Consider the following 13,295-nt stretch of genomic DNA (forward strand, 5'->3'; position numbering starts at 1 on the left):
TTTTAATGAATATATTTACAGGCATTTTATGTAATTCTTTAAAAACTTCCTTTTTCATCTTTCACCTCCACCCAGGAAACCACCATTTGATAAGAAGTAAATTGAGAAGATCCCTGGAAAAGGACATGGCAATCCACTCCAGGATTCTTGCCAGGAAAATTCCGGGGACAGAGGAGACTCGCAGGCTACAGTCCATGGTGTTGCAAAGAGTTGGACATGACTGAGCACACACACACACACACAGTTGAAACCTGAACCTAAAACACCTTGATTTCACTTTCAAACTTAAAATCTACAAAATTTAAGGAGATTTTAAACTTGACAAAGTCAAATGTCCTGCTCTTGAAAAATTTTATAAAAGCACTACTTTGATTTGAAAACTATACTGCCCTGGAACCCACGTCCATAAAATCCCAAGCTCCTTTGCTTAGGGTATTTGGCTCCTGATGATACTTGATTGAAACTGATTCATTCAAAAATTGGATACACCATGAAGGCTCCCAGGGAATTTATACAGTGCACTCTGTTATGTAAAAACTCCCGATATACTAATTCTCCATAATCCGCTATGTAAGGCCAATCAGTAATTAGATCCTGGGGAGCAAAATCTTGCCTATATGAAGTCACCACACAAATCCTAAGGGATTCATAGCTCTATTTCAACCTAATGCCTTTATAAAATCCTATTCCAGTCTTTGGCTCTATAATGAATTTCCCAGGTTGGTGATCCAGCAACAGAAAATACCATTTCCTTATTTTTTGAACTTCCTGCTCTTACTGTGCAGGCTTGTTTCTTACTGTTTGAATTTACTTATTGTGGTTTGCATAAAATTATCCTTCACTCATCTACACATAGTAGATAATGGTTATTTGCCTATAAATCTAACAGGTACTGAGTTTTATTTACCCTCCTGCTCTGTGGGTACTCTTTGAACAAACGAGCAGTTGTTCTTGAAACATTTTCCATTTTTATGGGATTTGGAACTGTTTCTCCTTGTTGCTTTGTGTGCTTTTTAGCAGCTTGAGGCTCCTTCTTTCATGGTGTTTACTCTGGAGCTGGTGTGAACAGAGGCTCTTGGAAATGGTAGAGTGTTAATATCCCGGACTGTGTCTTGCTTCATGTAAAAGATTGCTTCTTTAGGCTGCTGGGAGCTGCAGCAAAGGCAGGCCTTTCACAACACACACAGACATACACATGGAATCATGAATGGTCACACACCTACGCTCACCCTCTTGGGCTCTCTGATTTCATATGTATGGAAACAGGCAAGGAAACCTGACCCCTTGTTGATTGGAACGTTACTTTGCATTCATTTACAGAATATTCGGAACCTCACATATGTTTCTCATTAACACTCATGTTTGATTGTTCTATGCAATTTTTTTAAAGATTAAATAAACCTGTATCAGAAATTGTCACTTTGCTTTAAAGAAGCACATTCAACTCCCTCTGGGGAAGCAAAGAAAGAATGACATGAAATATTTCTGTTCTCTTACATGTATTTCCATAAATGAGGTTGGCATTACGACATAATAATACATTTGAGGTTCGAGGGATTTTAAATAGCTTTTGAACAAATCGAGCACAAATTGGCATTACTTATACAAAGAAACTCATTTAAAACAGAGCCTGTTAATGAAATGTGGTTTAGAATCATGTCTGTTTTAAATATTTAATGTTCAGAATTAAAAGTTCAGAACATTAGAAGTTACTGGGCCAGAGACTTAAAGTTAAGTAAGCTGATATCTGAATATCATAACTGTAAATTTGGAGGTACATTAATTGTTTCAACCCACAAGGGCATGATTTGGTAAGGTCATATCCAGCACAATATTCTTAGGCCTTAATGCCTTCATAAATTTCCAAAAATGCAGTTATTGGAATCTATTTCTGGTTTACCTAACAAACCTACAGGCTGTTGCCAAATGTAGCCTGGTTATGTTGTAGCCCCTTTAAAACAAAAGGGGGAAAAAACTCTCTCTCTGTTGGGCTGCACCCCATAGGCCTGCAAAGCCTGCACTTGCCCAGCTTCAAGATGGAAGAAAGAACCCATAATCAGCAATAGAGACATCAGTGGTTTAATGGATGGGGGAGCTTACATGTCTGGAGCAAGGTTCTGGAGCAACACCCCACCTTGTGCCACAGATGGTGGGCAGGACATAGTGGCAGTCTTTGCTCCCAAGGGAAGGGTAGAGGGAAGGGAGGATTACCAGTTATAGGGGAATTGATATTGGATGGATTTATTTGTGACCAGGGAAATCTGTAGAGAGGCATGCCTCTCACTGCCCGTTTGATAAGAGTAATCACTATCTGGAGCTTGGGACAAGTATGCAGGATGGTCAGACATATGAATAGGTGTATGTGAAGCAGGCACTAGTCAGGCAGGGATATCAGAGAGCAAGAGAGCAACCATCTTCAGTGGCCCAACAATATTTATCTACCTGCATGCATGCTCAGTTGTTTTGGTCATGTCCAACTCTTTGTGACCCCTTGGACTGTAGCCTGCCAGGCTCCTCTGTCCATGGGATTCTCCAGGCAAGAACTGTGGAGTGGGTTGCCATGCCCTCCTCCAGGGGAATTTCCCAACCCAGGGACTGAACCCATGTCTCCTGGGTCTCCTGCACTGCAGGTGGATTCTTTATCACTGAACCACTGAGGAAGCCCATCTATCTATCTACCTAATGGCACCCCACTCCAGTACTCTTGCCTGGCAAATCCCATGGACGGAGGAGCCTGGTAGGCTCCAGTTCATGGGTCGCTAAGAGTTGGGCATGACTGAGCAACTTCACTTTCACTTTTCATTTTCATGCATTGGAGAAGGAAATGGCAACCCACTCCAGTATTCTTGCCTGGAGAATCCCAGGGACAGAGGAGCCTAGTGGGCTGCTGTCTATGGGGTCACACAGAGTCAGACACGACTGAAGCAACTTAGCAGCAGCAGCAGCATCTGTCTACATTTCTGAATCCAAGTGGCTAAATCAAATATTACAAGATCCAGATATCAGATTTACATCACCTCCTGACTCCTTACCTATTCTTTCAGTTCACTTTTTCATTCTACACATTTTGGACAGTGTTTTGAATATTAGTCATGTTTTTAATTTCCTATATTTGATATCTTGGGTGCCTTGGGGAACATGGGAAGTGTTGCCCTTCCCAGCAGTTCTCTAGTTCCTAGAGATAGCAAACAACTTGCCTGTGAGCACACCTTTGACATGCAAACCAACCAATCAGAGCTCGTAACCTCCATCCACCTCCATTGCAAATTCTTACACACTAAGCAAGTAGTCTCCCTGTGACTAGGTACCAGATAACTGGGGATTTGGCTTCCCAGGTGGCACTAGTGGTAAAGAGCCTACCTGCCAATGCAGGAGACACGAGTTCAATGCCTGGGTGGGGAAGATTCCCTGGAGTAGGAAATGGCAACCAGTATTCTTGCCTGGAGAATCCCATGGACAGAGAAGCCTGGCAGACTACAGTCCTTAGGGGCACAAAGAATCAGACACGACTGAAGTGTCTTAGCACGCAATCAGGGATCACCTCTATAGCCTAGAACCTATTGAAATTATTCAAACTATGTTATCTTAAACTATCCATTGTGTACTGCCCATTCCTCCTCTCAAAACACCTACCTCAAAATTACTCTGCCTCATAATTTCTTCTTCTCCTCTCTGCTCCTGACTGACCCAAGTGCTTCTTTGTATGGTCCTGCAGGCCATGGAATGCCCCTGCCTCTTGGGAACTATAGCAATAAGCCTTTTTTTGTTTTTTTTTTTTTTCAGTAGCAGTCGTTCCTAGTGTGTTGGCCTCACCATACTTGATTAAAATCAATCCTGAGTGCATTGTAATACATTTTAGCATTCATCCCTATCATAGATTCCTGGCTTCCCACCCCCACCACCCCCCAAGCTCTTTTTGCTTCCTACTACTAAAAAGCTTTCTAATTCTGGACCATGTCTAACATTATTAGACACTCCTTTTTTGATGAGGTATCCTCTCATAAAACTCCTGTCACAGAGGAATATCTTGAATTAAGGGTGATTAAACATTAGCCAGGCCCCTGGCTTGGAGGTAAAGGTGCTCTATCCTGCCAGGCATAACCCAGTCTTCAAAGCTGCTTCAGAAGTGGAGATGGTTTCAGTGACAATGAACTTCTGCTGGGTCTGCCCAAGGCTCTGCTATTACCTCAAGCCCACAGCTAGTCTTACCTCACTAATCATGTTTCAGATCCCAGTTCTCCCATGGAGTGTAAGAACCTTCTGCCTTAATATTCCAGGCTCATTTCTGTTCCTTCTTATCTGTTTTCTCCACCATTTTCACCTAATAATCTTACTATCTAGCCAAAATTGTGTCGATCCTTAAATCCTCTATTAGATCTCTAATAATACCACTTTCCTTACATCTGATTATATTTCATTGAACACTTTGCCATTTGTTGTCTTTTCCTTTTCATGTGCGTTTTTCTTGTGTAGCTGGATTCTTAGATTTTAAAATACTTGACACTGTTAAAAATCTTGGAATTTGGAGTCAGAAGACTTGAGCGCGTGTGCTAATTTTTTACTTACAAGCTGCATTAGTCTGCTTGGACTTCCATACTACAATACCACAGGCTGGGTGATTTGGACAACAGAAATTTATTTTCTCACAGTTTTGGAGGCTAAAAATTCAAGATCAAGGTAATTCAAGGTTGGTTCCTGGTAAGGAATCTCTTCCTGTCTTGTAAACAATTGCATTCTCACTCTATCCCCATATGGCCTTTTCAAGATACATGCATCTGAGAAGAGATAAAACAGAGCTTTCTGGTGTCTTTTCTTATAAGAACACCAATCTCATCAGATCAGGACCCCCAACTTATGTTCTTACTTAATCTTAATCATTCCAAATTTTAAAATTTATGTGGAAACACAAAAGTTCCCCCAAACCAAAGCAATCCTGAGAAAGAAAAACGGAGCTGGAAGAATCAGACCCCCTGACTTCATACTATGCTACCAAGCTATAGCAATAAAAACAGCATGCTACTGGCACAAAAACAGAAGTACAGACCAATGGAAGAGGATCGAAACCCCAGAAATAATCCCATGCACCTATGGCCAATTAATCTATGACAGAGAAGGCAAGAATATATAATGGAGAATAAGTCTCTTCAATAAGTGGTACTAGGAAGACTGGGCAGCTACATGTAAAACAATTAAAGGAGAACATTCTTTCATACTGTGCACAAATATAAGCTAAAAATGGATCAAAGACCTAAATGCAAGCCAGACACTATAAAACTCTTAGAGGAAAGCATAGTCAAAATATTCTTTGACATAAATTCCAAAATGTATTTATTGATCTACCTTCTAGAGTAATTTAAATAAGAACAAAGCTAAGCAAATGGGACTTACTTAAAAGCTTCTGCACAGCAAAGGAAATCATAAATAAAATGAAAAGACAGCCAACAGAATGGAAGAAAATATTTGCAAATGAAGTGACCAACAAGGAATCAATCTCCAAAATATACAAACAGCTCATGCAGCTTGATATCAAGAAAACAACACAATCAAAAAATGGGCAGAAAATCTAAATAGACATTTCTCCAAAGAAGGCATGCTATGCTAAGTCACTTCAGTCGTGTCCGACTCTGCGACCCCAAAGACGGCAGCCACCAGGCTTCCCCGTCCATTGGATTCTCCAGGCAAGAACACTGGAGTGGGTTGCCATTTTCCTTCTCCAATGCATGAAAGTGAAAAGTGAAAGTGAAGTCGCTCAGTTGTGTCCGACTCTTAGCGACCCCATGGACTGCAGCCTACCAGGCCCCTCCATCCATGGGATTTTCCAGGCAAGAGTACTGGAGTAGGGTGCCATTGCCTTCTCTGCAAAGAAGGCATACAGATGGCCAAAAAAACAAATGAGAAGATGCTCAACATCACTAATCATTAGAGAAATGCTAGTCAAAACTGCAACGAGTTATACCTGGAGAAAACCATAGTCCAAAAGGACACGTGCACCCCAATGGTCACTGCAACACTATTTATAGTCGCCAAGAAGTGGAAGCAACTTCAATGACCGTTGACAGAGGAATGGATAAAGATGTGGTGCATATTTTCAATGGAATATTACTCAGATAAAAAAGGGAATGAAATAATGCCACTTGCTGCAACATGGATGGACTTAGAGATTATCATACTAAGTAAATCAGACAAAGACAAATATCATATGATATCATTCATATGTGGTATCTTTTTTTAAAAAATGATACAAATGAATACTCGCAAAACATAAAACAGACTTACAGATACTGAAAACAAACTTATGGTTACCAAAGGGGAAAGGTGGTGGAGAGGGATAAATCAGGGCTTAGTGTGAACACACACATACTACTATATATTAGATAACCAACAAGAACCTATTGTATATCACAGGGAACTCTATTCAATAATCTGTGATAACCTAAAACATAAAAATGAATATATGTGTGTGTGTGTATATATATATATATATATATATATATAGGAGAAGGTGATGGCACCCCACTCCAGTACTCTTGCCTGGAAAAATCCCATAGACGGAGCAGCCCGGTAGGCTTGCCGTCCATGGGGTCGCTAAGAGTCGGACATGACTGAGCGACTTCACTTTGACTTTTCACTTTCATGCATTGGAGAAGGAAATGGCAACCCACCCCAGTGTTCTTGCCTGGAGAATCCAAGGGACGGGGGAGCCTGGTGGGCTGCCGTCTATGGGGTTGCACAGAGTCGGACACGACTGAAGTGACTTAGCAGCATATATATATATAACTGAATCACTTTGCTGTACCTTTGAAACTAACACAACACTGTAAATCAACTATACTCCGATAAAAATTAAAAAAAAATCACTCTTTAAGAACCAGCTTTATTATTGCCTCCTCCATGAAGCACTTGCTAAGTCTCCTGTTAGAATAAGTATCCACAGAATCCTGTTTTTATCTTAAAAAGAGCACATTCCAAATCTTATCCAAATTATCTTTTCACCTGCTGTCTTTCCCAACTGAGAGTAAATTCTTCAAGAAAGTATCCATGTTTTATTAATGCATTTTAAAAATATTATTTATTTTTTTATTTATGATCATGAAAGTTTCAGTCACTCAGTCATCTCTGACTGTTTGCAATCCCATGGACTGTAGCCTGTGAGGCTCCTCTATCCATGGGATTCTCCAGGCAAGAATACCGGAGTGGGTTGCCAAGCCGTCGTCTAGGGGAACTTCCTGACCCAGGGATCCAACCCAGGTATCCTGTATTGTAAGCAGATTCTTTACCATCTGAGCCAGCTGGCCCAGGAAGAGTTCTGCTTATTTATTTATAATAAATGCATAAATTTATTATAAATGTTTATTTATTATAAATATGTGTTTCTGACTGTGCTGAGTCTTCATTGCTGCACATGTGCTTTCTCTAGTTGTAGAGCACAGGCTTTAGAATACGCAGGCTTCAGAAGTTGCAGTTTTCGAGCACCAGAGTGTAGGGTCAGTAGTTGTGGTGCTGGGGCTTAGTTGCAGCATGCAAGCTTAGTTGCTCCCTGGCATATGGGATCTTCCTGGGCCCGTGATCGAACCTGTGTCTCCTGCATTGGCAGGCGGATTCTTAACCACTGGACCATCAGGGAAGTCCTTATTAAAGTATTTTATTTCAGTTCCTGAAACACAATAGCTTCTTAGTAAATGTTTCTTGGAATTATTGGATTTTGATTCTTAATGTATTTATTTTTTTACAACAAATGTATCTTCAGGGCTGGCACTACACAGATAATATAAAGTTTGTCTCTAGTATTCTTCTGCTATAATCTCTTTTCTTCCTAACTTTTAATGCATACTGGATTGTCTTCATGCTTTTCCAGCACTTATCTCATGATTAAGAATATGTCTTTTATAGTTTTATAACACTAAAATGTTACTGAGGGATATACCAAAGGAATTAATTGTGTAATTTTTGGCACCAAGACATCTGTTTAGAGGGTATTTATTTTGGTGGGCATGAGACTTTCCAGTTCTGGTTAAATTATAGTAAGTATGCCCCTACCTCATATAGCTCTTTACCACTATAATTAAATAATCTTGGAATTCCACAGACCTCTTCAGTGTGAGTTCTTCCCATATGACCCAACATCTCATTATGACTAAATTCAATTTGGAGAAATGTTGGCTAAACATAATAAAAAGTTCCTTTTAATTGAGAGATATTGAACTCAAATACCTCCAAAACAATGTGTCCAACACGAATTTGATATGGTAATTTCTCAATTTATTCAATGTTTACTATTTAGGATATTGGTTGATTATCATACAGATTTCTTCCCTGGCTCTGCAAACAAAACTACCAGAACTGAACCCCAGTACATTAGTATTCCATCTGAAGAATTTTTCATTCTGGCTTCTCATTATGTTCTCAGTCCACCCACCACATATTCTCTTCTCCAGTTATACAAGACTGTTTCTAAAACACAAACCACTGTGTTTTTTCACTACTTTATAGCTTAGCTCATGTAGTTTGTTTTCTCTGAATTCCTCTTCTCTTACTTATCTCCCTTTAACATTTTGACTCATCTTTCATTGCCAACTCTCCTAAGAAGTAGTGATTGATTTTAAAATAGAATGAATTGCTCCTTCTTCTATCTCCTCTAATAATTTTGTCTAGATTATAGACTGTATTACAGTGTTGTAGTTTACTGTATCCTCATGACTATTACCCACTGAAATATGAATTCTTTGAGATAAAGGTTTGTGTCTTCCTCAAATTTTTTTTCTCCCTCTCAACCCATTTCAGTTCCTAGAAACTTAAAACAATTTGCCTTATACTCGATGGAAGGATGTAGTAATAAGTAAAGTCAGTAACTCAATTGAACTAGCATATACTGGACACTAAAATAAAGTTATATATATTTAGAATAAACTTTTTTTTTTCAGACCTATAGGACTATTTTAGCCTTGGTTTTTTCATTTGTGTTAATGGCATTAGCAAAGTAAACTGTATATATTACTATAACCATAGGGTGATGCATTCAAGTGAGAGTCTGGATGGCAGTAGAGGAGGTGCAGGGATTAAATGGATGGTTGATTGTTTCGCCTAAGGATTCCTTAATCTCTGAAATTAAATGATACCTGTGATTTTCATCACTAGCCCAAGCAGAAGTTTTTAGACTAAATAGATGCTGGCCATGGTGCTGAAGATTTAAATTACATATGATTATCTCTTAGCCATAAGGGTTTTACACAACATCGTAAAAATCAAATCAGTGCCAGTCTATTGGACAAATTTTTGTTTCCAGACATTGTCTTAATACATGGTAAGAAATGAGGAAAAAAAATTCTTAGAATAGGGAGGTTTAAAATTTAGCAGGTTTGATGACTTAAATCTTGAGAAAAATTGGGTGTACAATATTGTTTTCCTTCTATTTAAGCTTTACCTGTGGATTAATATTTTTATGTGTGTGTAGTGTAGGCCTTAATGAAAACTAAATATGGAAGCACTGAAGTGTTACTACGTATATTCCTTTCAAAGCTTGTTTAGGTGAAAGTCACTGGAAAATATTATCTGAATATAAAGGAGAAGAAATAAAATAACAAATCTTTCAAATACTGTTGCTAACACATTTTTCAGTTCAGTTCAGTCGCTCAGTCATGTCCGACTCTTTGTGACCCCATGAATCGCAGCACGCCAGGCCTCCCTGTCCATCACCAACTCCCGGAGTTCATTCAAACTCACGTCCATCGAGTCGCTGATGCCATCCAGCCATCTCATCCTCTGTTGTCCCCTTCACCTCCTGCCCCCAATCCCTTCCAGCATCAGAGTCTTTTCCGATGAGTCAACTCTTCCCATGAGGTGGCCAAAGTACTGGAGTTTCAGCTTTAGCATCATTCCTTCCAAAGAACACCCAGGACTGATCTCCTTTAGCATGGATTGGTTGGATCTCCTTGCAGTCCAAGGGACTCTCAAGAGTCTTCTCCAACACCACAGTTCAAAAGCATCAATTCTTTGGTGCTCAGCTTTCTTCACAGTCCAACTCTCACATCCATACATGACCACAGGAAAAACCATAGCCTTGACTAGACGGACCTTTGTTGGCAAAGTAATGTCTCTGCTTTTGAATATGCTATCTAGCTTGGTCATAACTTTCCTTCCAAGGAGTACACATTTTTAAAGACAATCTATTTCCACACGGTAATGTGTTTTTTGTTGTTGTTCTGTGCTTCTTTCTTATCTCACATGACTGTTGAAGGAGTAAATAGAAATAATGGCAATAAACACATTTGTAAACTAAAACTTCCTATGCAAATACAAGATTTTATTATTGCTATTTCAAGCTTGATTTTGATTCTGACTTTCATCTTTTATCCTACTCTTCAAACTAAGGTACACAAATCTTGGGTGGTATGTGAAGACGTTCTCAGAAATAAAATGCCTGAAATAGGTTAAAGGAATAAATACCCAGACATTTGACTTTGATATATACCCGTCCCCAAAATTGATCTGCCTAGACAAAGTATCTGTTTTGAAGGAGCAAGTATTACTTTCTCACCTTCTTTTTCTCAGTTGTTTGTTCTCCACTTTACCTTCAGGATATCCCATTTAGGATATTACTATGATACATTTTTCTGAGGTGTAAGAAAACCTCTGTGGCTCCAAACAATAGGACAATTTGAAATATTAATGTGGTATTGATAAATGGTTGTTGTGGGCTACAGTTTCATTTGCAAATAAAATTTCCACTTCTTTGCTTTCAACAAAGCAGAAAGAAGATATAATTTAACTATTAGCTGATGTCTAATTAAAAGACAATAGGTCATACAGGATTTTTGATATAAAAATCATAAATGTAAATAAAATTTTAGATATAATGCAAGAATACTTTCATTCCCATACTAAGAAGACTGTTTCTCAGTGTCTGTACCTATTAAAACAAATACAATTTTGATCAGCCCTGTCTCATTGTGAAAATAGCTCAGTCATGTCCGACTCTTTGTGATTCCATGGAATTCTCCAGGCCAGAATACTGGAGTGGGTAGCCTTTCTCTTCTCCTGAGGAATTTTCCCAACTCAGGGATCAAACCCAGGTCTCCCACATTACAGGCAGATTCTTTACCAATTGAGCTATCAAAAAAATCTGCCTGCAATGCAGGAGACCCTGGTTTGATCCCTGGGTTGGTAAGATCCCCTGGAGAAGGGGTAGGCTACCCACTATCCAGTATTCTTGTTCTTCCCTTGTGGCTCAGCTGGTAAAGAGTCTGTCTGCAATGTGGGAGACCTGGGTTTGATCCCTGGATTGGGAAGATCCCCTGGAGGAGGGCATGGCAACCACTCCCATTTTCTGGCCTGGAGAATTCCATGGACTTCAGTCCATGGGGTCACAAAGGGTCGGACACGACTGAGTGACTTTCACTTTTACTTTTCTGTCTTATTGTACTAGTCAATTGTTTATTTACAGATACATTAAGTACGTGAAAATATGAGATCTAATATATTTTAGTAAAAGATACATTTCCAATAAAAATTTCATTTTATTTAAAAATTATTTATGAGACCTTAACAATAATTATGTTTTGACTTCTTACTTTTGGAGTGCCCAGGGTCTTTGGTGTTTATAGGTCTTTTATTATATCTATACTCAATTCCTTCATTTTGTCTAGTTGCAGTCCTGGAATGTGAAGTCAAGTGGGCCTTAGAAAGCATCACTACGAACAAAGCTAGTGGAGGTGATGGAATTCCAGTGGAGCTATTTCAAATCCTGAAAGATGATGCTGTGAAAGTGCTGCATTCAATATGCCAGCAAATTTGGAAAACTCAGCAGTAGCCACAGGACTGGAAAAGGTCAGTTTTGATTCCAATCCCAAAGAAAGGCAATGCCAAAGAATGCTCAAACTACTGCACAATTGCACTCATCTCACAGGTTAGTAAAGTAATGCTCAAAATTCTCCAAGCCAGGCTTCAGGAATACATGAACCATGAATTTCCAGATGTTCAAGCTGGTTTTAGAAAAGGCAGAGGAACCAGAGATAACATCTGCTGGATCATGGAAAAAGCAAGAGAGTTCCAGAAAAACATCTATTTCTGCTTTATTGACTATGCCAAAGCCTTTGACTGTGTGGATCACAATCAACTGTGGAAAATTCTGAAAGAGATGGGAATACCAGACCACCTGACCTGCCTCTTGAGAAACCTATATGCAGGTCAGGAAGCAACAGTTAGAACTGGACATGGAACAACAAATGGTTCCAAATAGGAAAAGGAGTACGTCAAGGCTGTATATTGTCACCCTGCTTATTTAACTTCTATGCAGAGTACATCATGAAAAACACTGACTGGAAGAAGCACAAGCTGGAATCAAAAGTGCCAGGAGAAATATCAATAACCTCAGATATGCAGATGACACCACTTTTATGGCAGAAAGTGAAGAGGAACTAAAAAGCCTCTTGATGAAAGTGAAAGTGGAGAGTGAAAATGTTGGCTTAAAGCTCAACATTCAGAAAATGAAGATCATGGCATCTGGTCCCATCATTTCATGGGAAATAGATGGGGAAACAGTGGAAACAATTTCAGATTATTTTGGGGGGCTCCAAAATCACTACAGATGGTGATTGCAGACATGAAATTAAAAGGCGCTTCCTCCTTGGAAGGAAAGTTATGACCAACCTAGATAGCATATTCAAAAGCAGAGACATTACTTTGCCAACAAAGATCCATCTAGTTAAGGCTATGGTTTTTCCAGTAGTCATGTATGGATGTGAGAGTTGGACTGTGAAGAAAGCTGAGCACCGAAGAATTGATGCTTTTGAACCATGGTGTTGGTGAAGACTCTTGAGAGTCCCTTGGACTGCAAGGAGATCCAACCAGTCCATTCTGAAGATCAGCCCTGCGTGTTCTTTGGAAGGAATGATGCTAAAGCTGAAACTCCAGTACTTTGGCCACCTCATGGGAAGAGTTGACTCATTGGAAAAGACTCTGATGCTGGGAGGGATTGGGGGCAGGAGGAGAAGGGGATGACAGAGGACGAGATGGCTGGATGGCATCACCGACTCGATGGACGTGGGTTTGGGTGAACTCTGGGAGTTGGTGATGGACAAGGAGGTCTGGCGTGCTGCAGTTCTTGGGGTCACAAAGACTTGGACACGACTGAGTGACTGAACTGATCTGAACTGAGGTGCTTCATATTGTATTTGTTTACTGATAACTCCTAATATACAAGTATAATATAAAATTAAATTCAGAATTATGAAACCCAGAATTATGAAGTCAGCTAATTTGTCTACTTCTCCACTTATATATCTAACATCTTAAAGTTT

Source organism: Bos javanicus, chromosome 16, assembly GCF_032452875.1.
Source record: "Bos javanicus breed banteng chromosome 16, ARS-OSU_banteng_1.0, whole genome shotgun sequence".
In the NCBI taxonomy this organism is placed as follows: domain Eukaryota; kingdom Metazoa; phylum Chordata; class Mammalia; order Artiodactyla; family Bovidae; genus Bos; species Bos javanicus.